Source organism: Staurois parvus, unplaced genomic scaffold (assembly GCF_062004578.1).
Source record: "Staurois parvus isolate SC_StPar_1 unplaced genomic scaffold, SC_StPar_1.0 ptg000172l, whole genome shotgun sequence".
Lineage (NCBI taxonomy): Eukaryota > Metazoa > Chordata > Amphibia > Anura > Ranidae > Staurois > Staurois parvus.
Window position 1 is genome coordinate 11,104,089 of NW_028317968.1, and position 27,179 is coordinate 11,131,267.

The 27,179-nt window shown below is 44.1% G+C and overlaps 1 protein-coding gene across 3 annotated transcripts in view; it reads right to left on the bottom strand.

Moving 5' to 3' along the window:
• YPEL2 (yippee like 2) overlaps positions 1–21,947 on the bottom strand; it is a 199,712-nt gene extending 177,765 nt beyond the window's left edge. For 2 of the 3 annotated variants that reach the window (XM_089676670.1, XM_089676668.1), the window contains exon 1: positions 21,820–21,943. The gene's annotated coding sequence lies outside the window, so the exon portion shown is untranslated. Of the gene's footprint in view, positions 1–21,819 lie in introns of all 3 variants that reach the window. The other variant, XM_089676669.1, reaches the window with a different exon arrangement.
• Positions 21,948–27,179: the final 5,232 nt, after the last annotated feature.

Sequence of the window (27,179 nt, forward strand, 5' to 3'; positions counted from 1 at the left end):
TGCAGAGCCATACTAAGCAGTGTGCAGGAGCTGACAGGGGAGAGATCTGTATTGTTTACATACAGGTCTCCCCCCCCCCCATCAGAAATCCTCTGAGATCGCCAGGTGCCGGCGGGGAATCACCGGCCGAGACACGGTGATTGACAGCTGAGGCCACGAATGGCGGTGCATGCCTCCTACCCAGAACTGCAAAATCACATATATACACACACACACACACATACATGATTTTGCACACCCGTGCCACCCTGTAGCAGTATTTCTGCTACAGGGCAGTGCGGAAGCGGTTAAAGAGGAACGTCACCTTAAAAAGGGAAGTTCTGTTGATCCTCCCCCCCCCCCCCCCCTCTACTTTTACCACTTTTTTTTTTTTGGCAGAGTGGGAACCCAGCGGAAGTCCCCTTCACCAAAAACCTCCTGGGACACGTCACAGGTCCTAGGAGATGGGGGGAACAGTCACAGAGTGCAGTGTGGCTGGTGCATGCGTAGTGGGGAGCCCGCTGTGATAGCTGGCTACCCCCAATGAACATGGTGCGGGGGACCCAAAGACCAGTGAAGAACCCAAAAGGAAGACGTGAGAACAGCACTGGCCAGATAGGTTTAGGTTTTGTTTTTTTAAGTATTTGTAGCTGCTAATTTTTAATTAAATTTAATTTAAAAAAAAAAAAAAAGGAAGAAGAAAGAAATAACGGAAGAACCTCTTTAACCCCTTTACGCCGGCCGCACACAAATGTGCCGCCTCCCGGGGTCTGGGCCTAGACACTGAGTGGCCGCACATTTGCGTTCATGTAACAAAAAACGTATGTGCTGAGAGCGAGCGCCCTGCGCGCTGCCAGCACACATGTGCGGTACTCATGGAAAGGTCCTGGTCCGCTCTATCGGGATCTTTCCGGATCATGTGACCGCCGTGACGACAGGTCGTCACCGCGGTCACATGATCCCTAAACCACGCCCGCCCCGCCTCCCGGTGCCTGAAACTCTTAAAGGGCCGGGAGGCGCCGGCGGGAAGGGGTTAATACTGCTTTACACATACATAGGGAAATATATCTCTCCAATCACAATTGTAAGAAGCGTTAGAGGATAAGTTCACCTTTCTGAACAAGTTACACCCATCTTTAGGGTGTAACATGTTCAGCATCAGACCCCCTCTCTCTCTTCTGATCCCCCCACTCCTTGTGGCAGCGAGACAGGAATCTTCTCCCCGTACTCGCTGCCACAATTTAAGGAGAGTGTGGCTGTGCGGTGCTCCGCCCACGTGGTCACGTCATTGAGTCATAGATCCCTGTGAATCAATGAACTACAAGTACCAGTATCCTTTGCAGCTGTCGGCTTGTAGTTGTCAATGAACTACCACGGCGCTGTTGAGCACTGTGGTAGTTCATTGTTTCTTCCTGTCGGTGTACAACTGCCTACCCGTACGATGTACAGGCAGACAGCTCACACTGACAGTCTGCAGGAGACCAGTATGGCACCAGCGATCAGCTTTCCAGGCAAAAAAAAAAAGAAGTGCATTCATTATTTTTCATTAAATGGCGAACTTATCCTTTCGATTTATTTTTACATACAGCTAAGACTACATACCCTGGCCCCTAACCATCCCAAATGCTGTGGGACTGTCCTGGAATTTAAAATGAACCTGTGCCCAGCTAATGCACTCTAAAGTGCTTACGGGTTCTCCAAATGCCTCATTCACACTGAACGGGTCTTGGTGCTCAAGTGAATGAGGATTAAATCGCCATCAGATGTTTCTAAGCCAACTAAAACCCAAATCTAGAATTTTTGATGTGATCCTTAGGAATAAATAATTTTCCATTAAAAGCAGCTAGTGAGGTTAATTCAGGTCATACATGCATACGTGGGTAAATGTGGATGCACACACCATCATTGTTTACATGAGTATGGATGCAAAAAGCTAGTCACTTGTATGCAAAAATACAAAGAGAAAATTCGCCACTCACACCTTGACTGTATGTGGCACCTGTGGCTCCCTGGGATTGGGAAAGAGTCAGGAGTTTTACACTAGAGGACTTTAGGCTTCATGCACATGACCATCTAGAAGCTGTAAAGTTCTTTTACTGCTTGTTAACCTCCCTGGCGGTATTCCCGAGTGCAGCTCGGGGTAAAGTTTCAGTACCACAAGGTAACCCCCGAGCTACACTCGGGAATACCATGCGGCGCTGCTCAGCGATCCCTCGATCACTTACCTTGTCCTGCGCTCCCGCGATGTCCCTCCCGCAGCGTCCCCGGCAATGTAATCCGGCAGGTGCCGGGATCTGTCATCTGGGTTCCATCCCCTGCGAGCGTCGGGACGTACGGGGGACGGAACGGCGGGAAATTTGAAAATGACAAAAAGTGACATTCACTAAAATCACATAGTAAAACATTACTGTATCAAACCATTTCACATACATTTTGTCCCTAATGCTTTGTCCTGTGCCCTGCCTGCATTTTTACTGTTCTTTCTGCCTGGAAACTGAGAAACGTCCATGGTGTCCAAAAAGCATCCCTTTAGGTAAAAAGTGGTTTTAGACCAGTTAGAGAACAGCGATAGTAAATTAGAACCACTTGCAGAATTGAGTGATAATGATTCGTGGGGAAATTTGTCATCAGACACTGAAAACGATTTTGCGACTTTGCTCAGTGATGTGCGAACTTGGTGCTGTATTTCAAATTTCAGTGTTTTTGGTTTGATTATATTATTGAATTAAATTTATTATTATATTATTTTTTATGATTATTTATTAAATTATAATTTATAATTTCGCGTTTCAAGTTTTATCATACCCGGGATGTTTACTAGATTCTTGTTCGGACAGATTTTAGTGAGTTATTCCTAAAAATTATAGGCCTACAATAAAAAAAATACATATTTCCATGCAAAAAAATGTACCACTTTGAGCACAGAAATATGGACATAATCAGACCGCTAGGGAGGTTAAAGTGGAACTTCACTCTGTCAATCAACATGGACTATTTTGAATCCTTATGCTGCTAGTATTAGTAAATAGATCGGAAAGTATATCATTTATACTTGGTTATAATTGTTGTTTTATATTTCTTTAGCTAGTTTCCATGCCTAGGCAAATGATGTCATACATCCCAGGAGTCTTCTGGATGGGAGGGGGTGGAGTTCTCAGCTAAGAACACCCTCCTGCCTGCATGTCTGAGCCAAGCACAGATAGATTCCAGGAAGTAAATGCTGCATGAATCATCTGCCCTTACTCATGATGCTAAGGTGTGCTTTTCTAATTGTTTTCTCAGCAAAATAAAGCATGGAGACATGAATGGCTGGGCGAGTTTGCTTTTAATATTAAAAATAAATAAATAGCGCTTTTGGTTTGTTGTGCTGAGATACAGTATAGTTTTCCTTTAAGCATATGTAAATTCTTTAACCACTTGCCTACCGGGCACTTATACCCCCTTATTTACCACGCCAATTTTCAGCTTTCAGCGCTGCCGCACTTTGATTGACAATTGCGCGGTCATGCAACATTGTACCCATATGAAATTTTGATCATTTTTTTCTCACAAATAGAGCTTTCTTTTGGTGGTATTTAATCGCCACTGGGCGCTTTACTTTTTGCGCTATAAATAAAAAATTGCCAAAAATTTGAAAAAAAAAAAAAGTTTCTTTGTTTCTATTATAAAATTTTTCAAACAGGTAATTTTTCTCCTTCACTGATGTGCGTTGATGAGGCGGCACTGATGGGCACTGATAGGCAGCACTAAAGGGCACTGATAGGCAGCACTAATGAGGTGGCACGGATAGCCGGCACTGATAGACAGCACTAATGAGGTGTCACGGATAGGCGGCACTAATATGCAGCACTGATAGGCGGCACTGATAGGTGACACTAATGATGGGTACTGATAGACGGCACTGACTGGCATCACTGCTGGGCACTGACTGGCGGCACTGACTGGCACAACCGCTGGGCACTGACTGGTGGCACTGACTAGCAGCACTGCTGGGCTGCACTGGTGGGTGGCACTGGTGGGCAGCACTGGTGGGTGGGCACAGGTGGGTGGCACTGGTGGGCACAGGTGGGTGGCACAGGGGGGCACAGGTGGGTGGCACAGGGGGGCACAGGTGTGTGAAATTGCAGAGTGGCACAGGTGGGTGCACTGCTGGGCACAGGTGGGTGCACTGCTGGGCACAGGTGGGCGGAGCTAGTGGGCGCACTGCAGGGCACAGGTGGGCGGAACTTGCGGGTGGCACTGCTGGGCACCGATCATCAGGGCACTGATCATCAGTGCCCTGATGATCGGTGCCGATCCCCGCTCTGACAACTGCCGGTTCTCGGCAGTACTTTCCTCACGATCTGACAGCGTGAGGAAAGTGCAGCCGAGAACCGGCACTTGCATTTCCCTGTGATCAGCGTGTCATTGGACACCGCTGATCAGGTGGTAAAAGGCCGCTGTGATTGGCCTTTTACCACATCACGTGATCAGCTGTGTCCGTAGGACACAGCGATCACGGAGATCGCCGGGTGCGCGCGTTCTGGGGGGACGTCATATGACGTCCACTCAGAACTGGCCGGCCGCAGTGCAGCCGTCATTCGGCTATCTGCGGTCGGCAACAAGTTAAAGTGGAACTTCACTCTTTCAATCCACATTGACTATTTTGAATCCTTATGCTGCTAGCATTAGTAAATAGATAGGAAGGTATCATATCTACTTGCTTTAAAGTTGTTTTTTTTACCATTCTTTAGTTACTTCCTAGTTTCTATGCCTAGGCAAATTATGTCATACGTCCCAGGAGCCTTCAGGAGGGGAGGAGGGGTTTTCTCAGCTAAGCACACCCTCCTGCCTGCATCCATGAGCTAAGGGCAGATGGATTCCAGAAAGAAAATGCTACATGAATCATCTGCCCTATAATTGAGTATTTTGTGGGTACAAAATGATGGCATTTAAGCCAAGTCTAATAATGAGCACAATGTGGCTCTCCCCACTTTGTTGCTGTGGCAGCTGTCATCTTCAGGATTGTACATTTTCCCTTTCTCCTCTTTCACCTGTTCTGAATGTTGGAGGTATGCATACCTGAATCTGTGCTGATATAGCCTGTTATTCTCTGGCCCATTCCACTTACACTGGAAAATGGAGACCCAGCTCCAAGTGCTCTATTGATTTGCACACTGCAGTCTAAAGCACCTTTCAGACGGGGCAAACTCTGTCTCAGTCAGCAAGGGATCCACTCACAGAGCATAGCAGGCGGATCGCACATCTGTGTCTGCTCAGTTTATGCAGAACAGGCATAGACAGATCCCACTCTGCTCTATGAGTGCTTGGGAGTAAATGGACTCCCCATTTATATCTGACTACACTATGATTGATCCGCCCAAATGGAAGAAGACAGATCCCTTCCGTTTGTTTTTAGAGGACCATATCGGACCCCGAGTTAGGTGGGTGTAAACAGACACAAGTCCATTTATACTTGCCTGTTCATAGGGGTGAATGGACCATCTAATCAGGTCTGCCTGAAAAACTGACAGATGGACCTGATCGGACCCACTGTTTGCAAGGGGCCAACATGTGAACATGCTTACAATAGAGAAGAGCACAATGGGTGGTCTAATCAATACTCTGCTGCTCCTTCCTTGTCATGGCATAGAAAGGGGTTAGTTAGTTCTGCACTAGACTGTATTACTTAGCTGCAATCTGATTCACAAGGACATCCAGGAACCAACTATGCTATCTGCAGTAGTTCCTTGATCACAAGCCTGACTTTACAGAATTACAAATCCTTTGAAAAAAGAAAAGAAAAAAAGAAAAAGAAAGAAGAAATAAAAAAAAAGAAATGGAAAAAAAAAGAAAAAAGAAAAAAAAGGAAAAGATAAAAGAAGAAAAAAAGTAAAAAAAAAGAAAAAAAAAGGAAAAGATAAAAGAAAAAGAAAAGAAAAAGAAGAAAAAGAAAAATGGAAAAAAAAAGAAAAAAAAAAAAAGAAAAAAGAAAAAAAAGGAAAAGATAAAAGAAAAAAAAAAGTAAAAAAAAAGAAAAAAAAAGGAAAAGATAAAAGAAAAAAAAAGTAAAAAAAAAGAAAAGAAAAAGAAGAAAAAAAAAAAAGAAGAAAAAAAAGCTTCTCTATTTGAGAAAATACAATTCCCTTAACAAATAACTATATCCAGCTGAGTAAATGGCCATATATCATATAGCCCTATTATTATTTTATTTTTTTTAAATTAAAACCCTTTCTATGAAAGAAACATTTTATAAGGACTGTGCCTCTAACTGCCAAAGGCAATGTTGAGACACTGAATTGTTTCCTGTCTGTGGCAACTCTCATGTCGCAGCTTAATTAACTGGATTTAGGCACACGAATATATGCTTATGGAATGGGAGCTTGCACAGTGTCTTGCTCAATGTAACTTTATATTGTGAATCAACATGATGTAGTACCGAAGATGGATACTGACACAAAGTATAAAAAGGACTGAATGCTTAACAGGAAATGAGTCGTTCACCCATTGCAAGGACAGCAGGTAAAAGGTATTAACTGGCTGGGGGATTCCAAAGACCCTCATTTTTAAATAACATTCTGCTTTTTAACAAGAGAATGAATTGTGAATTATTATTTGGCCATATGTATTTTCACATCTTAGCCACTCCATTTTTCTTAAAGAAGTATTAACCACTTCCAGACCGGACACTTTTACCCCCTTCTTGACCAGGGCAATTTTCAGCTTTCAACGCTATCACACTTTGAATGACAATTGCGCGGTCATGCAATACTGTACCCAAATGAATTTTTTACCATTTTTTGAGACAGATAAAGCTTTATTTTGGTGGTATTTATTCACCGCTGGGATTTTTATTTTTTTTTTGCTATGTAAATGAAAATGTCCAAAAATTTTGAAAAGTGTTTTTTTTATAAAATTTTGCAAATAAATATTTCATCATAAATCTTGGCCAAAATTTATTCCGTTATCTTTTTAGAAAAAAAAAAAAATCCAAATTAGTTTATAACCAAAAAGTATAATTTTTAAATATTTTTTTTACATTTTTATTTTATTTTTTTATATTATTTTTTATTTTAATATTTTTTTTTTACATACTGTCACCCTAGCAGTACAGTGTCTACATGGTGACACTTTACTACTTGTGGGGAGTGATGAAGATTTTTTTTTTTTTTTACACTGATTGCTTTTATACCCATATAGGATGTAAAAGCAATCATTTCTCTTTCTCGCTGTGTGCATTCTTGCACTCATTGGGAAGTACTGAGTGAGCTGTGATTGGTCACAGCTTGTCACATGGTACAAGGCTGTTGTGAATAGCCTTGTACCATGTGACCTCTGTGATCATTCACAGATTTCACATGTAGTAAGCAATGTCGTCACAAGTGACATCTTGCTTACTACTTTGCATGTGATCACTGATTGGCCAATCAGTGATCACATGATTGGGACCTTGTACAGATGTCCCGTCCAACGATCGGTGTTTCACTGTGTCCGGAGGACACAGCGGGCACCGGATCGCGGTGCTGCGCGCTCCCAAGGAGCGCGCACAAGCAGGGTGCGGGGAGGCCGTTTATAAACGGCCACCCGACCCTGCAGTGCCATCGTCCGGCCGTTTCTATGCAACGGCCGGTCGGGAAGTGGTTAAACCCAACAGCAAACATTTATTATATTGCAGCTGACCAATTCTTAGATGTGATGACTGCATTAGTGTTCTTTAAGGCTTTATTTTATTTTCATCTGGTGATCCTGCCAGGATATCTGTTGTTTTTCAAAAGAACAAGCTCTTTTCCAGTAGTATCAGTTTTCAGGGATGAGCTAACCATTTACTATCAAACAGGGGTGCTTACAATGATCAGCTTTTATGTATAACCTTTATCCAATGGAAAAAACTGTTTGTGGTAACTGCTTATAAAAGTATTAGCTGGCGTTCGGCTATAGTTTGTTAGTGTATTTATATCTGCTCATACTTTTCACACTCCCCCTCCCCACACCAGACTGACAATGTTGCTGTCCAAAGGTGCCCCCTGTGTTCCTTCATCCAGAGTGGAGGCACTCTAATACGGGAGATGTGTTACTGGCCAGATTACCAGAGGAAAACAGAGGGGAAAAAAGACTGAAAATAGAAAATAAATGCAGCCACCACATCTAATGATTGGTAAGCTGAAGTATTACATTTTGGTTTTAATACCACTTTAAGTCACATATTTGAAAAAAAAAAAATCTTGTGCAGTAAACTATAGCAATGTAAGGAATTAGAGAAGAAAATCAAGTCTGAGTGCTTTTTGGAATCTGGGCTTGAAATGTTGAGATAATTACAGTAATGTATATGTCAAAGGAAAATGGATGGTATGTTCAGTTCCCGCAAGAAAAAAAGAAAAAAAAATCTAATTTTGATTATGTTTTCTTAGTCCCCACTCTATTTAAAGCTAAGAAAAATGTTTTTTTACAGTCCTATGGGTGAACAGGTGTAGGTATACCTGGGTCCACCTATATCCATCCACCCCCAGGTCATTTTAGGGCCAACAACCGAAGGCAAAAAGTTTGCATCTGGGTCAGCATTTAGGCTTCGTTCACACCAATGCATTTTTTTTGTGCTTTTTGCAGAAATGCACTACAGTCCATTTAATATGGGTTCCTATAGAACATGTTCACATCTATGCTTTTTTTGAGCTGCTGTTTTTTTTTTTTAAAGGGTCAGGGGCTTTTTTAAAAGCAAAAATCAGTATTTTTGCTACAATAGAGTTCAATGGAGAAGCTGCTGAAATGCATGGTAGTGCATTTTTGCCACGTTTTGAATTTTTATTCTGGCCAGCAACCAAAAAAATTCCACTTTAACAAAAAAAAACCCGAATAAACGCCAAAATACATGTAAAAAAACCAAACAAAAAAAAAAACACGCAAAACAAACTGTGAAAAGCACAGCAGACAAAAATCAAACTGCATAGGTGTGAAAGGAGCCTTACTGGCCAGATCAGAGGTGGGTGGATATAAATAGGCGCAGGTCCACTTACATCCGCCCACCCATAGGAAACACATGGGCAGAGTTTTCCATAGAGAAACACAAATGTGACATCCAAACTGTTCTAATCCAACTCAGCAAGTGACCAGTCTAAATTCCCTGTTGAGACTGAACACACACCACTGGTGTGAAAGGATCTAAGGATTTCATTCAGCAGACTTGAATGGCACAACACAGGTTCATTCACCCAAAATGCAGCATACAGTTGCAAGAAAAAGTATGTGAACCCAATGGGATTACGTGAAGTTTTGCATGAATTGGGCATAAAATGTGCTCTGAACGTCATATAAGTCACAACAATAGAAGAAGAACACAGTCTGCTGAACATAATACTACACAAACATTAGATGTTGCCATGGTTTAATTGCACATAACATGTAAACATTCACAGTGCAGGGAGGAAAAAGTATGTGAACCTTTGGACTTAATAACTGGTAGACCCTCCTTTGGCAGCAATAACCTCAACCAAACGTTTCCTGTAGTGGCAGATCAGACCTGCACAACGATCTGGGTTTTGCTGGTTGGGCAGAACACAATGAATACTGCTATTGGCCACCGGCGATAACCAAATAGAAAAAAAACCGACAGGCTAGTTGTACCAAAGTCGATCAGCCTGCCCATACGAGCATCAATCCTCAGCCAGTCCTTACTGAACAGTCCAAATTTTGATCCATGTATGTACAGGAAAATCCCCCATGATGAGACAGAAAGTGGGGACATTTCCCCTCACTTTTTGTTCTGTGACACCCATCAAACAGAAAGAAAGTGGGGACATTTCCCCTCACTTCTTGTTCTGTCTGACATCCATCAAGTAGACAGAAAGAGGGGACATTTCCCCTCACTTCTTGTTCAGTCTGACACCCAATAAACAGAGAGGAAGTGGGGACATTTCCCCTCACTTCTTGTTCTGTCTGATACCCTTCAAAACATACAGAAAGTGGGGACATTTCCCCTCACTTCTTGTTCTATCTGACAACCATCAAAACACACAGAAACTGGGCAAATTTCCCCTCACTTCTTGTTCTGTCTGACATCCATCAAACGTACAGAAAGTGGGGACATTCCCCTTCACTTCTTGTTCTGTCTGACACCCATCAAACACACAGAAACTGGGCAAATTTCTCATCACTTCTTGTTCTGTCTGACACCCATCAAACGTACAGAAAGTGGGGACATTCCCCTTCACTTCTTGTTCTGTCTGACACCCATCAAACAGACAGAAACTGAGCAAATTTCTCATCACTTCTTGTTCTGTCTGACACCCAATAAACAGAGAGAAAGTGGGGACATTTCCCCTCACTTCTTGTTCTGTCTGAAACTCATCATATAGACAGAAAGTGGGGACATTTCCCCTCACTTGGTGGCAGGTGTATGGGGGACTGTGGTAGGGGAAGGCTTTTGACCGGGCGGTAGGTGGTGGTGTTGGTTGGTGTTACTCCACTGATTACACTCCAAAAAACAAAGATAGGATGTAATAGGAGCCCTTTTTAAAGCTTGAAGCACACTGTAAGGCAGGATGATCTGCTCCCAAGCAATGTACACACTGACAGGATCAGAACTTGACTTCCCTAAAGGAAAATTGGCTTCCTTGAGGAAACCAAGCAAGCATCAGCTCAGTAGCTAGAATCTCTAGGTCTTTGATTTGATGACCATTTGCATGTGAACAAAAAATGCATCATATTTTCAGTTTGAGCCCTGGTTCACACTGATGCGGTCCGGAATTCACAGCGTTTTCTGTGCAAATTCCGCACCGCATCAGAATCACACCCCGTTCATGTGAACCGCTGCAAGTGTGTATGTTAACAACACCCCGAAAGCGGTCCACAACACCCGGTACAATGTGCAGAATCTGATCACATAGGTGTGAATACCCATGCGATCCGATTCTAGTGCAGACCAAAAAAAGGGTGCTGCATGTTTTGGTGCGATGCGATTAAAGCCATACAAAATGTATGACTCCAATCGCACCGCACACAAATCACATGTGATTTGCACAGGAATTCGGTGCGGTTCCTGTGCGAATCACATGCAATATACCGCACCGCATATATGTGAACCCAGGCTTAAGGTCAAACTCACACCCACAAACAATATTTTGGTTTTCTATCAAGTCACCTTTTTTATAAGCATCCATGGCCCCTTGCACACAGGTAACAACAACAAAAAAAAACCCTGAATATGTAGCTGTATTTTTTTAATGGTTCTTAACACAAGTACATGTCTATGTATTCAGAGCCATAAAAAATAAATAAATAAATAATAAAAAAAATTGTGTATTCACATTCACACAAATTGCAACACTGGCAGATAGAAGAGAACGAAGAAGAACTTTACATGCGTATACGTATATGCACATATACACAAGGTCTTTATGGAACGTAACTTGTTTTTTTACTCAGTATCTTTTTGCCAGCAAGATCCTGCATATAAACATCAGTAAAGAAAGTATGTCGCAGGGGAATGACAACTCACGGGGCCCCCGAGCAACAGGGGATCATGGGGCCCCTGTGTCCATGCCCAAACTAAAAGCCTATGAAAAAGGTACCAGGGGCATCTCATGGGGCCCCCTACTGACCCCGGGCCCTGGGGCAGTGCCAGAGTTTCCAAATGGTCAGTCCGCCCCTGGTCTGTAGAAGCCCAAGACCGCTATAGCAAGATTTCCAAAAGTAGACTTTATCTTCACCAAATCCCACGACAGAGTCATTGTTTAGGCACTGGAATCATCAACTGATAGAAGGCTGTTTGCTGTCGAACAGCCATGAAAACACACTTTTTGGTGGATCTACCCTCTAAAAGATTGTTTGACTCATTCAAAAGCTGGCCATACATTAAGATTTCTCTCCTCAAGCCCTACATGCTGAACGGTAGAAATCTCCATTAAACAGTGTGGATGAAGGAATCTTCATTCCTGGCTACTGTATTCAGACAGTCAGCTCCTGCAGCTGTCAGAATACCCAAAACAGTGGCTGCATCTGAATGGATGCAGCTACTGTTTGACTAATGATTTTTCACCTGACTCCCTCGACTTTCTGATTGAAGGATATCAGGTGGGAGGATGTTGACAGGGACACCCATGGCTTGAATTTCAGACAGTTTATCAGGAACCCGTTGAAATGTGCTACCAAAATCAACACAAACAAAATGCACTATGCATATCTGCAGTCCTAAAAATATTATAGACACAGATTAAGTCATTCTGACTGTTCAGCCAAACACATTGCCAAGTGGTTCTATGTTAAATCTTAATAAGAGAGGGGACAACTGGCCAGACACACTAGACATTTGAGATTAATGTTACGTTGTAATACAGGATTAATAAGTGTACACCATTATGAATTATTGCCTGCAGTGAGCAGCAGAACAGAACTCTGACTCCACTGCAGCTTCCTTCCAATTTTTAGAAAATGTATCACAACAGCTTAAGCAGCCCATAGATTGTGCAATTTTCTTTCCATCCACCACAGGTGAAATGGAAAGAAAATTGCTCTTTCCCCCGGCGCTATTGTGTTCTTCCTCCGGGGAGCCTTCCCAGCCAGCAGAACACAATGATCACTGTTGGCGGCTATAGCATGAGCAGTGATTAGATGAAAAAGAAAAATCCAACAGGCTAGTTGTACTGAAGTCGATCATTGGATTCATTTCAGCACAACCAGCCTGCCCATAGATGGATCGAATCTTGGCTGGTCCCTGCTGAACCAGCTATTGTGTTCTTCCTCCGGGGAGCCTTCCCAGCCAGCAGAACACAATGATCACTGTTGGCGGCTATAGCATGAGCAGTGATTATATGAAAAAGAAAAATCCAACAGGCTAGTTGTACTGAAGTCGATCATTGGATTCATTTCAGCACAACCAGCCTGCCCATAGATGGATCGAATCTTGGCTGGTCCCTGCTGAAGCAGCTGAGATTCAATCCATCTAGAACAGGTTTTAGTTTCCACTGCTCTTCATGCAACAATGGCAGAAAGAATATAAAGTGGCTCAACACCCTGTTTTTACATCAGAGCCCCTTGGACACCAAAAAGAAGTGGAAACGGAAAGTGGAAGTCCAGTCAAAACCGAATTCATCTTAAACCCGCTCCCACCATAATTCTAAGCCCTATACTAACTACCCTGTAAAGAAAAGATGCTCAAACTTAGCTAATTTAACGGCACTCCGGTCCGGGCACATGTTCCACTCCCAGCGCTGGATTCAGGGTAGAAGAGGGTCAGCTGACAATGCACGTCCCATAGTAAGTCTATGGGCGACGTCATCGCATAGCCTCTGCAGCTGTTGTTGGTGCTCTCTCCTCTCCCCTGAACCCAGTTCTGGTAGCCGATCACGTGACCGGACTGGAGTGCCCTTAGATTAGGTATGTATGCACATCTTTTTACAGGGTAGTCAGTATAGGGCTTGGAATGGGGCTGGGAGCAGGGTTTAGAGTCCATTCACATTAGTGCGTCTCCAAAGTCGCACAACATTGATCTGACCTTACATTCACTGGACTAAAGTTGCATCAAAAGTCGTACCAAAGTAGTGCAGGAACTACTTTCAAGTCGGTGTGTCTCAAAGTCGCACAGATTTGAATGGTACTCATTGGAAAACATGGGGTGTGACTCGTCATTTGACTTTGGATTCCAAAGTTGCATGACAAGTCACACAAGTATGAAAGGACTCTTAAGCCAAGTTAGGTTTTGGCTGGACTTTTATAAATGGCGACCCACTTCGCCACTGCTCCCGTCCGCCAATTTAAGCACATGGGCTAGACGGGAGCAGTGGTGAAGCGGGTTGCCGTTTATAAACGGCTCCCACATTCACTGCCTGTGCACGCTGCCTGAGAGCGCCCGCTGTGTCCGATCGCTGTACGGGACCTCTGTGTGAGGTCCCGATTCAAGTGATCCCTGATTGACCAATCAGTGATCACATGAATAGTAGTAAACAAGATATAATTTCCTGACATCATTACTTACTACTAGTGAAATCTGTGAATGATCACAGAGGTCACATGGTACAAGGCTATTCACAACAGCCTTGTACCATGTGACAAGCTGTGACCAATCACAGCTCTCACAGTATTTCTCAATGGCTGCAAGAATACAGCCAGAGAGGAGAAATGATTGCTTTTACAGCCTTTATGCATGTAAAAGCAATCAGTGTAAAAAAAAAAAATCTTCATCACCCCCCACAAGTAGTACAGTGTCACTATGGAGACACTGTACTGCTAGGGTGACGGTATGTTAAAAGAAAAACAAATAATAATATAAAAAAAATTAAATATTTTTTTTTAAATTATAAATTTTTGGTTATAAACTAATTTGGGTTATTTTTTTTTTTACTAAAAAGATAGCTGAATATATTTTGGCCAAGATATTTGAAGAAATATTATTTGCAAAATTTTATAAGAAAAACACTTTTTTTTCAAAATGTTTGGACTTTTTCATTTATATAGCAAAAAATAAAAAGCCCAGTGGTGAATAAATACCGCCAAAATAAAGTTTTAACTGTCTCAAAAAAAAATGCTAAAAAAATTCATATGGGTACAGTGTTGCATAACTGCGCAATTGTCATTCAAAGTGTGACAGCGCTGAAAGCTGAAAATTGCTCCGGACTGGAAGTGCTTAAAGTAATCGTTTGCTCAAATGAATGTGTGAAGGTTCCCAACTTCTTTAGGAAATCAGCCTTTTTGCTAATAGAGGACCAACGGTGGCCATACAAGAAACAATTTTAAATACAAACCTATCGTCAACAGATTTATTGGGAATACGATCATAAAATCGAAAAGCCATTCGCTTAATGATCATATCGAATGATCTTCTTTCCTACAATCAGATATTGCTCCCATCACTAGTGATGGAGATTCAGCAGAGTTCGAACCAGCAACACATTGACTTTGTAGCGATCCTATCGCTGGCGATCTGTTTCTAGCTCCAGAATCGCCTGTGTGTCATCAGCCTTACAACTAAACATTGCCCTGCCCTCTGTGAACACATAGAAATGCTTGTGTAACAAAAAGAAACTAACAGGAAGTTCTGTTCTGGTCATGCACTAGCATCTTGATACATTGTTAGTTCCATAGAGCCTGACAAACATTGTGTATATCTTGACATAAAGGGGGTTATTTACTAAAGCTGGAGAGTGCAAACGTTGGTGCAGCTCTGCATAGAAACCAATCAGCTTCCAGGTTTTATTGCCAAAACTTAACTGAACAAGCTGAAGTTAGAAGTTGATTGGCTACCATGCACAGCTGCACCAGATTCTGAGTGCTCCAGTCTTAGTAAATCTCCCCCAGAATGTCACAGGATTACTACAGAGATACTGCAGTATAAAAGGTTGACATAAAAACATTGGACTGATCGAAATCCAAGAATAGATACAAATAAAACAGATTATTTAGGTAAACATGGTAAAGTCTACTCTAGACCAACTATTTAAGTCACAGTGTTCTATCTGAGAATATTTACAGAAGGGCAGTGCGTTGTTTGCCGTTTGGGACTATTGACCTTTCAGCATGGAGAAGCACAATGCTATACATCACCGATACAACACAAGCTGACAATGTATACTGTTTACTATAAAGCTGGAATCAAAGCAAAAATTCCTAACAACCTTCACAAACAGCATGATAAAAGACTACATGTACAAAGGCGGGGAGGAAAAACAGGTGGTTTAGCCACGGTTTTACCGCTCCTCAACTGCTGAGGCCACAAGTTAGCATGGCCGCAGACCATGTTAGTACACACTGCAGAGGTTATACTATAGGTTGCATTCAGCAGCCAGTACCACTGTTAATTGCAACCCATGCAGGTGAATGGGGTGTGTACTGCATATAGATGCAGCACATTTGGCTTTCAAAGCAGAAGAAAAAAAAAGTCAGCAGCTACAAAAACTGTAGCTGCTGACTTTTAAAATACAGAAACTAAGGCTGGCCATACACACTACAATTTTCTGTCCAATTTCGTTTAATTTTACCTTCAACTATGTAGTGCAAGGGCCTGCCTAACTGGATTCAATTGAAAGTGCTGTTTAGGTTTGAACTCATATTGTATAGTTTTTGGTAAATCTAAAGCAAAAATCTCAAGAAAATTGTATAATGTATGGCCAGCCTTACCTGTCCCTCGGTCCAGCGGTGTCCTCACCACCGCTAGTTTCACCGGCCGTCTTCTCTCCCTGGCGCCGGCATCTTCAGTGTGGACACCTGGCTGTGACAGCTTGAGGCTTCACAGTTGGGTACCCACTGCGCATGCACAAGAAGCGCCGAGCTTCATGAATGGTCCTGTAGACTTCTGGGGCCTGTCATGTGTCCCAAAAGGCTACTGGGAGGGAGGGGGAGAGGACAACTTCTGTTTCCTATCACCTAGGCGATCGCAGAGGAAGTGGGAGAGGGTACCTGTCAAATTCGGATACCCGCTCCCCAAAGGTGCCAATCCTTAATGGGGAGCGGGGGACAAAGGCTTAAAGCGGATCTTCCCCTTTTGGGTGGAGCTCTGCTTTAAGCCCTCATGCACAGTGGATGTTTTTACAGCAGCTGTTTTTGGCTTTTGATGTTTTTTTCTACAGATAGTAAACTCCCCAGCATTTTATCTTATGTGTCCATGCACACATAGACTGTAATCAGCGTTTTTTGGCAGGGGTGTTTTTTGGCTGGGAAAAAAAAACCCCCAGAACTAGTTAGCAAAAAATAATTTTTTCAGCAAAAAAAGTTAAAAAACACAACAAAACGCCGCTAAACGCTAATGCAAAAATACTAAAAAAACCTCACGTTTTTAATATGACTTTACACAGCTAACGTTACCAGCGTTATTAAAATGTCCAGTGTACATGGAGCCTAACACAGGCAGGGATGAGGTGACATGTTGCCTCTCAAAAGTGCTTTTCAGAGGGGCAGCAATGACAGGCGCACATGTAAACGAGCCCTTACAGAATATATATGCATATTTCCCAACAATTTTTCTTGTAATACAATGGTCATTATGTCTGGATTCTAGAACTAGCCATAGACTGCTCGAAATTTCAATCCATCTATGGACAAGCTCTAGCCACCAGCAGGGATCATTGTGTTCTGCCGGTGAGAAAGGTTCCCCACCAGCAGAACACAATAGCGCTGCAGGAGGGAAGGAAAGAAAATTGCTTGATTACCCCATCAACACTGACTGTTCGGAATTTTCTTTCCTTCTCTCCCTGTATTTCTTGTGGGTAGGACACCCATTGAAATGAACAGGCTGCCCTGCATGCGACAAGCAGGTAAACCGCACACATGTGTTCGTAAGCGCAGTAATGTGAACCAAGCTTAAAGCAGCCTAAAGATTAGGCTAGCAACAAGAAAAAAAAATAAACGCAAAACGCATAAAAAAACACAGCAAAAATGCAGGTGCAAAACACAATGCAGAAACGGCTCAAACACAACCTGCATAGGTGTGAACCTGGCCTCATGCAAGCTCTCATGACCAGTGTCCTCCTTATAATGGCCATACAAGCTTCAAAAAATGATCAACTTATTTTTTGATCAATCTCTTCCAATAGAAGTAATCACATCTAGTTGACAACCTATTCAACTGATATGCCACACACAGGGAAGTAGATTTGGATCAATAGTTACGATCCAATGGTAATTTACAATAGTAAAATTGTATCTCTGTTTCCACCACGTAATCTCATAATCTGATTGATTAAAATACAATTGCATTCATGAATAAAGTATCTCAATGCTGCCAACTGCCAGCAGTTTAATCGAATCCGATCGAAATGGAGTCTAAATTGATTGGAAGGGATGTTATGGCTGTTTGATTGGTTTGCGGATTCAATCGTTTTGATTGGATCACACATCGATTGGAATAAAAAAAAAAAGAAAAAGAAAACACACATATATATATATATACACATATATATATATATATATATATATACACACACCACACACACACACACACACACACACACACACACACACAAATACACATATACAGGGGTGGACTGACCAATCAGACACTCGGGCACTGCCCGAGGGCCCAGGGTCAGGAGAGGGTCCCATAAGATGCCCCTGGTACCTTTTCATAGGCTTTTTTGGGAGTGGTTTGAGTGTGGGCTAGGACATAGGGGCACCATGGTCCCCTATTGTCCGGGAGCCCCATGAGTCCGCCCCTATATAGTCCCCATGAGTCCAACCCCATGAGTCTGTTCCTTCTTTTTAAGAATGTTCCAAACAGTTGTTTTGGCCACGCCTAATGTTTTTGCTATCTTTCTGATGGGTTTGTTTTGTTTTTTCAGCCTAATGATGGCTTGCTTCACTGATAGTGACAGCTCTTTGGATCTCATCTTGAGAGCGACAGCAACAGATTCCAAATGCAAACAGCACACTTGAAATGAACTCTGGACCTTTTATCTGCTCATTGTAATTGGGATAATGAGGGAATAACACACACCTGGCCATGGAACAGCTGAGAAGCCAATTGTCCCATTACTTTTGGTCCCTTAACAAGTGGGAGGCACATATGCAAACTGTTGTAATTCCTACACCGTCCACCTGATTTGGATGTAAATACCCTCAAATTAAAGCGGACAGTCTGCAGTTAAAGCACATCTTGTTCATTTTATTTCAAATCCATTGTGGTGGTGTATAGAACCAAAAATGTTAGAATTGTGTCGATGTCCCAATATTTATGGACCTGACTGTATATTTTATTTTTTTTATTTTTTTTTTTTAGATTGAAGTGTGTGTGGCCGCTATAACTGTTTCATCTTGAATTGTATAGTAACTGTACTGTCTTCCTTTATATTGCAAAGTGCTGTATAAATTTTGTATAATAATAATAATAATGTATAACCCCAAGTAATAGCATTGTTTCTAGGATAGTGGATGTCCCTGCTGGGTGTACACAGTAAATGATGTGTGTATACAGGACATACAGAAAAAGATTGCGGTTCTATTTTTGGACACGTTTCCCACGAGGGGGGGATTACCAGCAGTCCTGCCCTTCCAGCCATGTATGTTATCCTCTACACCAAGGACATAACACAGTGCAGGAAGAGAAGGCAAGCTGTACTGTGAGCAGCAGACACAAGTACACAAACCCTCTTCCGCCTTGAGAGCAGAGCAGGAGGTGAGGAGTACTCCTCCCTTTCATGTGTTGGTAAATAAGGCAGTCACATGGCTAGCTACCATTTAGCACCCTTCACCATACAGCCTGCCTGGATCCACGCGATCTACAGGGCAAGGCGAACTAGCTTATCACTTGTCAAATTTACAGTACAGAGGCCAGGCTTACCCTCCCCCCAAAAAAACACCAACACGTAACGCATAATCAGATTGCACACCCCATTAAATAGAACTGGAGCAGAGAGAATCTGGAGCAGCTGAGCTTAGTAACCAATCAGCTTCTAGATTCAGCGAGTTCAGTTAAGGCTGGCCATACATTATACAATTTTCTTGAGATTTTTGCTTTAGATTTACCAAAAACCATATAATAGGAGGTCAAACCTAAACAACACTTTCAGTTGTATCCAATCAGGCAGGCCCTTGTACTACATAGTTGAAGGTAAATCTAAAAGAAATCGGGCAGAAATTGGACATGAAATTGTATAGTGTAAGGGCAGCCTAAGTGTTGAAAATGAAAGACAGAAGCCGACTGGTACAGCTGCCCCAGAGTCTATCTGCTCCACTCTTACTAAATGCCCTCTGTAGGAATACATTATGACCAACCTAAATGATATTTTAATGCTCTGTATGAACAGGCCCATCTGAACGACAAGATACTTTTCTCTGGATCATTCTGTAACTTTGAAAATAAAAAAGGGAAGGGGTGTGATACAAGAGGTGCCATCATCCCTGAAAAGTACAACGGAGAAGCCCTCTTCTTGATGGGACTTTTAAGGCACAGATTTTTATCAAATGGTAAGTTAACAATTCTCTCAAGTTTTAAATTGCTGGCTTACCATTTGATAAAATCAGTGCCTTAAAAGTCCCATCAATAAGAGGGCTTCTCCATTATTCTGTAGCTTTCACACCATCAAATCTGGGTACACATATACCCTATCGCCTGCACACATTGTTATCCCCAGGCTCCAATCACCTGCAGTCATCCTCATTCCCTGCCTCAATCACCTACCATCATTGTTACCTTCAGATTTGATTACCTGCAGTCATCCTCATCCCCCAGCTCCAATCCCCTGCAGTCATCCTCCACCCCCAAGCCAATCACCTACCATCAATGTTATCCTTCACCTTTAATTACCTGCAGTCATCCTCATCCCCCCATCACCAGTCGCCTGCAGTAATCCTCATACCCCCATCACCAGTCGCCTGCAGTCATCCTCATACCCATCCCCCCATCACCAGTCGCCTCCAGTCATCCTCATCCCCCATCACTATTCACCTCCAGTCAGTCTCATCCCCCATCACCAGTCGCCTCCAGTCAGTCTCATCCCCCATCACCTCCAGTCATCCTCATCCCCCATCACCTCCAGTCATCCTCATCCCCCATCACCTCCAGTCATCCTCATTCCCCCATCACCACTCACCTCCAGTCATCCTCATCCCCTGACACCAGTCGCCTCCAGCCCTCCTCATCCCTCGGCACCAGTCGCCTCCAGTCCTCCTCATGCCCAGGCACCAGTCGCCTCCAGTCCTCCTCATCCCCAGGCACCAGTCGCCTCCAGTCCTCCTCATCCCCAGGCACCAGTCGCCTCCAGTCCTCCTCATCCCCAGGCACCAGTCGCCTCCAGTCCTCCTCATCCCCAGGCACCAGTCGCCTCCAGTCCTCCTCATCCCCAGGCACCAGTCGCCTCCAGCCCTCCTCATCCCCAGGCACCAGTCGCCTCCAGTCCTCCTCATCCCCAGGCACCAGTCGCCTCCAGCCCTCCTCATGCCCAGGCACCAGTCGCCTCCAGCCCTCCTCATGCCCAGGCACCAGTCGCCTCCAGTCCTCCTCATCCCCAGGCACCAGTCGCCTCCAGTCCTCCTCATCTCCAGGCACCAGTCGCCTCCAGTCCTCCTCATCCCCAGGCACCAGTCGCCTCCAGTCCTCCTCATCCCCAGGCACCAGTCGCCTCCAGTCCTCCGCATCCCCCGGCACCAGTCACCTCCAGTCCTCCGCATCCCCTGGCACTAACTGCCTGCATTCCTCCTCATCCCCCAGCTCCAATCAACTGCAGTCATATTCATCCCCCAGCTTCATTCAACTGATGTCATCCTCATCCCCCAGTGCCAATCGCCTACCGTCATATAGCTCCAACCGCCCGATGTTATTCTTATCCCCCAACTTCAATCAATGGCAGTCATCATCATCATCCTCCAGCTCCAACCACTTGCTGTCATCTTCATCATCCCCTAGCTCCAATCTCTTGCAGTCATTGTCATCCCCAGCTCCACTCAGTTGTGTAGCAGTGTTCATGTATGTGCTTGTTCCCCACTTACAGGGCTGGACCCCGGTGAGCTGAGATCTGTCATCTGTATAGAGCAGACAACAAGGAAATGTGTCCCCAGTGATCAGGACAACACACAGCTCCTAAATCTGCGCCAGCACTAGCACAGCCCAGCTCCGATCACTCCCCCCTAGTGCAGGCAGCCAGGTGAGCCCAGGACCAGCAGCACCCCAGTGTGCACACACCACCCTGACACCGGTCACGTAGGAGGGGAGCTCCGGGCAGCTGACGCACCACCATGCCATCAGGATGACATATTTCTCCGCAGAGGCCAGACACACGAGCTGGTGACACCTCCAGATCAGATCGCCCCCCACAACCCCCCAACCCGGGCAGGTTTAGCTGGCTGTCAGCGGGCGACCCCCTGTCCTGCACTGTGCTTGTATACAGGACATCGATCTGATGACATGGGGCCATCCATCCACACACTCCAGCCTCTGCCACTTACTGAGCCCAGCCAGGCGGTATGGAGTGTCCGGGGTACCAATGGTCAGGAGCCCCTCTCCAGCCAGATCTGCATTTGAGCTCTATGCAGTTTAATACAAGAACAACCGAACCAGCTCTCTAATAAGTGACACCTTGATCCACCTATACGTAGGAGCGAGCGCCTAGCAACACTGCAGACATTGGCTGGGGCTAGACACGGCCCATTTTCTTACCAGTGTGCTGTCATTGGCCGCATCCCCGGCATCCCTCCACACGTGGCAGTACTTGTGCGTGCCACCTAGGTGGCGCTGTGTCTGGACTCTGCCTATATACTCTGTACTTCTGCACTCTGCTGTCTGCTGCTTGTTACATTCTAGGAGAACCCTGTCCCTGTCCCTGTCCCTGATTGTACAGCTCCTGGAAAATCTTCCTGGGAGCTTCTACATTCTCCTACGGAGAGCTCTGGAATATGAACTTGTGCTCCAGGCAACACTGGCCATACACAGCTCAGATTGTGGCCAATTCCTATGAACTGGCCAAAATTCAAGTCATGGATGGCCCTGTCACAGGCCTGGACTTGGACAAAAAATAGGCCTGGATATTTTGGACGGAGCAGCCCCAAGCCCGGGGACCCTTTCCTCAGAGCTCGGTGGTGGAACACCAGGGCCTGGTCGCAAGAATGACCTTTGTGACCCTGGTAGTTCTGCCACTAGTGTCAGTAGGTTTTTATTTAATTTTTTACAGTTTTATATTTTATTATTTTTTTACTTTTTTTGTAGGAAAGAAAGAAAGAGAGAGAGAGAAAAAGAAGGAGAGAAATAAAAAGACAGAGGAAGAAAGAAAGAAAGAGAAAAAGAAAGAAAGAGAAAGAAAAAGAGAGAGGAAGAATCGAGTGCATGAAGGTAAAAAAACCTTGAGCCTTTAGAACCACTTTAAAGGCTAAGTTCACCTTTGGAACATGTTTCATGTTCAAGCTGTATTTAGGTTGGAACATGTAACATGTTCCCACTCCTGGCTCCTCTTTCCCCCAATCCCCTTCCCTGTGACAGCGGGCGGGGGATTCTCTGCCTGCACCCACTGTCACATTTTAAAAACAACTGGGCCATGCAGGGCTCCTCCTACATAGCCATGTCGTTCATTCACTGGGACCTGTGAATGACTGAACTACAAGTACTGTTGGCCTGAACTACGAGAGAGCGGGTGAGTGCTCTTGTAGTTCATTGATTCTTCCTGCAATTCAGTAACTGTCTGCCCCTACAGGTGGTACGGGAAGACAGTGCACTCATAGTCTGCAGGATCCTGGCATTGCGCTCGTGATCTGCTGATCACGGGTGCAATGCCTTACAGGCTGCAGTGTAAAAAAAAGGTAAATGTATCTGTGTAAAAGGTCCTTTATAGGGCCCAGCCACACCTCTCCAGTACACATTGTACTACAATCAATTTTAATGCAAGTTACATGCTTTAGCATTTTGCTGTTGCATTAATTTCGAATGGGGACCTCCTGCATATCCCTAATGTGTGCAGTTACCATGCATCACCAGAAGGGGCCACTGTGCAGTCCCACCTTGCTGCCATCCAACTTCAATTTGCCTGCGCTTGCAGCTGCAGCTCAAAAGTGATTTGTAATCGCATGCAGGCTAAGGCTAGTAGGTTCACATATGTGCGGGTGGTGCCGCTGCGGATCCGCACAAAAATCCACACAGAAGAATGTGGGTGGGTGCCAATAATTCTAATGGCACGCCGCCCGCACTGGAAATCCAAGGTTCCCATGCGGGCTGCGGTTTCCAAAGAAGTGCAGGGACTTCTTCCCTGCGTGTCCTGGGGCACAGGAGTCCATTCAAATGAATGGGCTCTCGTGCCCACGCAAAACGTGTCCCGCAGGAACGCGGATATGTGAACCAGGGGTAATGGTCTGAGTGATGAGGGGTACAGGTGTTTATTTGGGACAAATCAATGACTGTCAGTGATCCCATGTAACCGTTTGAGTGGTCAGAGTCTTTGACCAAGCCTGGATATGGACAACTTGTATCCAGAGTTGCTGGCTTTTGCTGCAGACATGCTGGACATGCAATGTGTATTGGCCTCTGCACAAGGAGAAACAGAATTAGTGACTGGTCTCTATTACAGGAAGCTTCTGCAGTTTCACAATGGATTATTGCCCCGATCTGGAAGAAATACACAAAGCACATCAAGATTCAAAGAAGAACACACACATCTCCTGTACTTAGACAATATTTACTTATCCTGGAAATCAGCTGTAACATACATGTGTAGCACAGCACAATGAAGGGTTACAGCACTTTCTTTTCAGTAAAAAGAACTCATGGGTTCTAGACTACTCAATTGCACCTTGTACCCCAACTACAGAGGTGAAATGCCCAAGGATCGGACAAAGGCTGAGTCCAATTTTTGCAAAATAAATGTGCATGTATTTATTAAAGTGTTTCTAAACCCAGGACCCTGTATTCACTATATCTGGTCTCCCACAGTACACACAACATGGAAATGCAGTTATGTTAGTAAATATAAACTGCTAAATACCTTTTCTCATCAGCAGTTAGAGCAGTCTCCAGTGCCCAGCCGAGCACTAGTTAAAGCTCGTAGGAGGAGTTTTCTTTCTGCTCTAGGAGGATGCAAAACCCCTGACCTCTGTCTGGGCAATGCTGATTGGCCCTGTGCTGATCACATGCACTCTCCCAAGAAAACAAAAACCCTATCTAGCCATACACACCAAACTAAGAATGTGCAGAGTGGCTCCACACCATGTCTTATGAGGAGAACGGGAAGAAGGGGAGGATCAGAAAAGTCAGGATCAAACAGCCTTTTTATGCAATGCAGAGGATTAACCCCTTAGGTTCCACAGTGAGTATAACAAGCATGCTTTACTGCATATCCAGACTGATTTTACTGTTGTGGGTCTAGTAACACTTTAACCCTTGCATATTTCCAGAGGAGTGGGGTGGGGGGAAGGTCCACTTGGAACAAGCACTTACCTAACATCACACGACACCTGAGCTTTAAATTTGCTTAGCAGCATGTGATCACCGTCAACCTTGTTGACTGATTGCCTCCTTTGCATCACTGCATCAAATCTAACGTTTTGCAAATAAAGTATATAAAAGTATACTTGACCATTGTGACTATGTTTTCATGTTAAACCCATATTTAGAATGTAAAATAAAAACACGGTAACATTTCCCATCCTTGAAGTCTTAAAAAGGTTGTAAAGGATGAAGGTTTTTTAACCTTCATGCACAGAAAAAAAAACCTGTGTGCTGCCCCCCCTAATACTCACTTGAGCCCCCTCCCAATCCAGCCACTGGCTCCCCCTGTTGTCACTCAAAGCCAGTGAGCTAATGAGGAGAGAGTGGGGGGCGGGGCTGAGCCGCACCTCTATGTGTTTTATGGATGCATAGAGCAGGGCTCAGAAGCGAGCACACACTAGTGCTCCCAGAGCAATGCTATTGGGGGCACTGATTGTAAAGGGGGAGGAGTCAAGAGCACCAGTGGGGAACTCAAGAAGAAGTTGATCCGGGCTGCTCTGTGCAAAAACACTGCACAGAGCAGGTAAGTATGATGTGTTTTTGTTTTTAAATTATTATTATTATTATTATACAGGATTTATATAGCGCCAACAGTTTGCTCAGCACTTTACAATATAACGGGAGACAATACAGCAACAATACAGTTCAATACAAGAGGGATAGGAGGGCCCTGCTCCTTGGAGCTTACAATCTAAGATCCAAACCTTTAATATCACTTTAAAAAATGCAGCACATATTGAAATGTTTTACATTTCAATTCAAGTCTATGGGAATGCAAAACCTGTTTGAAGCCAACGCAGGTCAGAGGGAGGTCAACTGCAGGTCAGTATCACCTATCAATTAATAATGATCTTTGAAGCGTCAAACTGATGACATTGGCACAAGCCCAAAGCCTGTTAAATTGTGCAGTCTTCTGGCTGGTCATGTGACATGCCCGGTTCTCCTCTAATGTCATGGCAATGGGTAGCATTCAGTACTCCTGAAAGTGATGTTATGCTAAAAGCATAGCTCTCTGCAGTGTTGTACTGTGAGCCAAGGTTGACATGGTGTTGGCACCCCCAGGGGTTGTGTCCATGACAGCCTAAAGCAATGGTGGCCAACCTTCTTGACGCAGAAGGCCTCAGGTGCGGCCTCTGATATCACCAGAGGGCCACACGTGAAGTGAAGACATGTAACGGGCCGGTCAAAGACTATAAGCATGCTACAAGTAATGGTCAAAGACTGCAGACATAGGGGAGTCATAGACTAGAGACACACTACATTAGATTACTAGCAATTACTGCTATTACAGCCCCTTTACAAATTAATGCTTCCATGACCGGCCCCCTTAAAGCTGAACTCTGAGCTCACTACCTTTCATTATAATATATTCCTCAGTAGCCACAAAGCATATAAATCCACTATGTATGCACAAGGTGCCTTTGCAAACCCAGATATTAAGTTGTAAATGTGGTGGTGTCATTGTCACTGTGCTGTACATAGACTGTGCAAAGGGTAGAGCTCTGGGAGGGACCAGGAAGGCTCCATCCACTACTGACTGCCTGCAAAAAACTACGTGGGGGGGGACCAGATCAGTCATACTGTACATTGAAAGAGAGCAGCAGTAATGGGAAGCCCCTGCATAGCTGAAAATTTTCACATTGTATTACTGCCCAGATCTATTATTTATTTATTTCAGCTACTTATATGGCGCTGTCAATTTACACAGCGCTTTACATATATATAGTACATTCAAATCAGTCCCTAACCCTCAAGGGGCGTACAATCTAAGGTCCCTAACTTACATTCATACATAAACATACTAGATTAGACAGGATCCAATTAACCTACCAGCATGTCTTTAGAGTGTGGGAGGAAACCGGAGCACCCGGAGAAAAGCCACGCAGGCACAGGGAGAACATGCAAACTCCAGGCAGGAGGTGCCATGGCTGGGATTTGAACCAATGACCCTGGTACTGCCAAGCGGAAGTGTTAACCATTTAGCCACTGTGCTGCCCAAACTAGAAGAAATACACAAAGGACACCAAGATTCAAGGAAGAATGCACTCTTATATTTAGACTGTGTTTACTTATCCTGGAGACCAGCTTATTTATGCCACATTTGGTATTTCTCTTGGCAAGATCCATTATAAAAGGGGGAAAAAACATAAAAAGTGAAAGAGGATGGGTAGCACAGAAAAATAGAAAGATAGCAGGAATGAAATAAAACAAGCCAGAGTAAAGAATGTTTTTCCTTCACTGGCCTGAGCAACTATAAAGATAAGGTATAACAAACTACTGTCTGCAGGGGTCCCAAGGGGCGCGCATTAAGTGACAAAGGGCCACAAATTGAGCTCTA